The 3,912-nt window shown below is 38.2% G+C and overlaps 1 pseudogene; it reads right to left on the bottom strand.

Moving 5' to 3' along the window:
• Positions 1 to 695: 695 nt before the first annotated feature.
• Positions 696 to 2,100, bottom strand: LOC148092744 (solute carrier family 41 member 2 pseudogene; annotated as a pseudogene).
• Between the last annotated feature and the right edge of the window lie 1,812 nt (positions 2,101 to 3,912).

The following is a 3,912-nucleotide window of genomic DNA, read 5'->3' on the forward strand; positions in this document are numbered from 1 at the left end:
CACACACACTCACACATACACACTTACTTACATGTATGATTTTTCACACCATCTTGTTCTTATGAATCAAATGACTCTTAGGTTATTCTTTCTAAAAAAATAAAAATCAATGATCCTTTAACAAATCAATAATCAAAACTGATACGATGCTTTCATTAAAGATCTCTCAAAGCCAATAAATATTTGAAGTATAATCTCCCAAGAACACTTTTATTGTAATTAATACATGCAGGTAAATGTGATTTTACCTTATGCTAAACAGAACATTTTTAGGTTAGTTTAGCAACAAGTAATTGCTAAATTCATCCTCAGCTGGTATGGAGGTGGGTATGGTTAAAACTACAACAAGCTTCGTTGGGCCTCTTCCATTTTATAGCTTGTTTTACAGTACAACACATCTGTGAGACCAGAGCTTTTCCCCTAACCTTGTATTATTAGTAATACAGTAATAAAGTAGATTTCTGATACACACACACACACACACACACACACACACACACACACACATATATATGGTTTCAGAGTCATTGCAAACATTCTATAGTCTTCCCTATTTAATTAGTTCCAGAGATTGAGTTTATACCTATGTCAGTTATCATTTATTCTATGAAAGGCAGCATGATTACTCTTCATTCTGGTTCAAAACACAATTCTTTTTTTAAAAAAAGTTGCTTACATAAGGCTCAATGTCCCTTTTAGCCATAGCTCCAGCTTGGACAGAAAACAGTCCTTGTGACTAAATGTTTTGGCAGCTATTACAATTCAGATAGGAGTTAAAATCAAGAAAAAGGCACCACTTATATGTAGCACTAGGTCTTGAGACAGAAGTGTAAACCCTGACTTACCAAGATAATATAAAAAGAGTTACAGAATTGCTTCACTAGCAGCCATGGGTGTAGTGACATTATCAGGATTTTCCATTCTTCTTTACACTAGTTATAATCCCAACCATTATTATTCCCTGTAGAAGAGATTCAATGAAATGAAGGTAATTACTGCTCTGCTAAAGTACAAAAGTGTGGAATGACCAATGTAGTATTTTCCCTCTGGAATCCAACCCAATATAATTGCTGTCACAGCTGTTGGAAAACCAGCCACTGTTGCTGGTACCTGCTTTAAGGCTAAGTTGCAAATTTTTAGGTTCTATTATTCAGTGGATGAATCCATCTTTCCAACATTTGCTACAGTGGATAATCTGGATCCCAATGTCATTTCCAAGTTCCTTTGAGGCCAAGAAGTGTAAGACTAAAACAAAAATTTTCATTTTTTAACACTTCTATATTAGTTTTCTATTATTATTGCTGTAAGCATATTACCACATTTATTGTCTTACAGTTTGGGAGATCAGAAGTCCTACAATCAAAGCGTCAGTAAGATAGGTTCCTTCTTTAGGTTCTAGGGAAATATCTGTTTCTTTGCCTTTTCCAGCTTCTAGGGACCACCTACAATCCTTGGTTCATCTGTCTCTGGGTCTCAGTCTTTCTCCCTCTCTTTCTTTTTCTGACCTCTGCTTCCATCATTGCATCTCTTCTCTTGTTTTGACCCTTCCGCCTCTCTCATAAGGATCCCTGTGATTCCATTGGGCCCAGTCAGATAATCCAGAACAATCTCTCTATTTCAAAATCCTTAAATTAGTCACATCTGCACAGTCCCTTTTGCCACATTAGTTAACATATTTATGAGTTCTGGTGTTGAGAACATGGACATCTTTGTGGAGACATTATTCTGTCTACTGTGGCCCACTCTCTGGCATTCAAAGATCCATGTTTATATCACATGCAAAATGTATTCATCCCATCCCAACAATATTTTTGTATTCACTCCAAAAATCTAAAACCATTGCAACTTCTCAGTCCTGTACTATATCCAAAATCATGCCAACTGAAAGTATTAAAAAATCAGCTAGTAAAAAATAGCACAAGTGTTGGCAATGTAATAATACCAAAGGATTTCTTTTACTTTTTTTGGGGGGGGGGTTCTTTTTACAGTGATATCTTCATCACTATCACTTGGAACACATTTATCTTCTAACACGGCAGTAGTTTCTGAAGCCCCCCTTCCAACAGTATAATTCCAGATACTTATAGTTGGCATAGTCATCCTATATTTGACTACAGCTTGAAAGTACTTGATCAATTTTGCCATGAAAAGCCTGCTCTAAGAAACTTATACTCCATATGTCATTCTGATCTATTATGAAAGGACTGAGCTCCAGCTATAATCCATCTTGCAAAGGCTGTTTTTTCTCTCTCTCTGTTTCTGACTTTTCTGGTTAATGACTGGAAGCATTCTCAGCAGTAAATTTAAAAACTTACCAGATTGAAATATGTTAAATTTAAGTCCAATCTGCCAAACTTCCTCCACTAGTTGGACCACTACTTGTTGTGTTAGTAACAGATCTCTTTTTGCTATTAGTCATTTTGTCATTGCGACAGACCATTTTACTCCTTAGGTCTCAAGCTTCATGAGTTACCATAGGAGTCTAATCAGAACTACACAAATGTTCGTTTGAAATTAACATGTTGACTTCACTGCATAGAAAGGAATAACATTTCCTTTAAGAAAAGGTGTTCGGTAGCTAAAGCAGGAGTTGGATCTAAGAGCACCAAACATAGCACCCTGGTCAAACCCAAGACTTTCCCTCCAGTGTCACCTGCCCCATGTGGAGGGAGGGAGGGAGCACTGCAGGCAGGAATAAAGGGCAGTTCGCTTCACTCCCTAGCATCTGGGGCTCTAGCCCTGTGACTCCCGCCTGCCCCCTCCTCCACCATCACCCATCATTCTACTTTAGTGTTAAATGTGGACTACTTTCATCGTCCACCTTAACACACATGTGCCACAAAAGTAAACCCTACTCCTTGGAAGCTTGCAGAGCACTGTTTTACTCTGGATCAACCAGATGTTCGCTATAAGAGCTCCTGGGACTTTTTGCATGAGCCAGTCAATCACTGTGATACTAACAAAAGAGAAATTTGAGTTTCTAGACTATACAACACAGTACCTTTCCCTTGCCACCCTTGCCAACATCTCATTGTCCCCATAACTGTATCAAAGTTATAAATGTTGTCGACATGCCTAGTGGTGTCGTAGGCTATTTGATCCTTGCCCCAAGAACAAAACTGCCTGACATATGAACCATGAAAAATCTGGCTGGAGTTTAGAAAACCTTCATATGAGAAAAATTCTTGGCTTTCTAAAGCACAGTCAGCAATTCCCCAGAATTTAATATAATAGTCAACAAGATTAATTTATACCATTACGATAATGTACCTGGCTAACTATGATACACTCCTCTGGAAAAAATAATAGAATCAATATAAAATATTGGCAATGTCTGATGTTTGACAGAGCAGTAACACAAGGCCATATATATTTTTTACAATTACGTGCCTGTATCTTTGGTTCTCAGGGAAAAGGGATGGAAAGACCAATTTTGAAAGTATAGTTTCTTTTCCTTCCTCCAGAATTGTTCCACTGGGAAAGAACTGGAAAACTGGGAGCGATTCTAAGACTCTGAGGCCACATAGTTTTAAGTGGACCCCGGTGACCGCTATGGCTCTGTGACCTCTTGCTTTGAGAGACTCAAAAGTCATGTTTTCAGGACTGGCCAGGGGCTGGCATGCAGGACAGTGTTTGTCTCCGTATCAGATAGCTGTTGAAATCTTCTACCCTCCTTAATCATTACTGTGGCCTCCAAAATGAAACAATCTCTATACCACCCATTTAAAATAATTTTCAAAATGCTAGTCTAAATAAGAGACTTTTATTTCCATGCTTGTCTGAGATAAAAAATAAGAGATATACATAGACCCAGACAAGAGTATGGTGATTACCAGAGGGAAAAAAGGGAGTGGGGCAGATAGGAGAGGGTAGAGGGGGGACAAATGGTGAGGAAAGGAGGCTTGATTTTGG

This window comes from Miniopterus natalensis, chromosome 7 (assembly GCF_054644295.1).
Source record: "Miniopterus natalensis isolate mMinNat1 chromosome 7, mMinNat1.hap1, whole genome shotgun sequence".
Taxonomy (NCBI): domain Eukaryota; kingdom Metazoa; phylum Chordata; class Mammalia; order Chiroptera; family Miniopteridae; genus Miniopterus; species Miniopterus natalensis.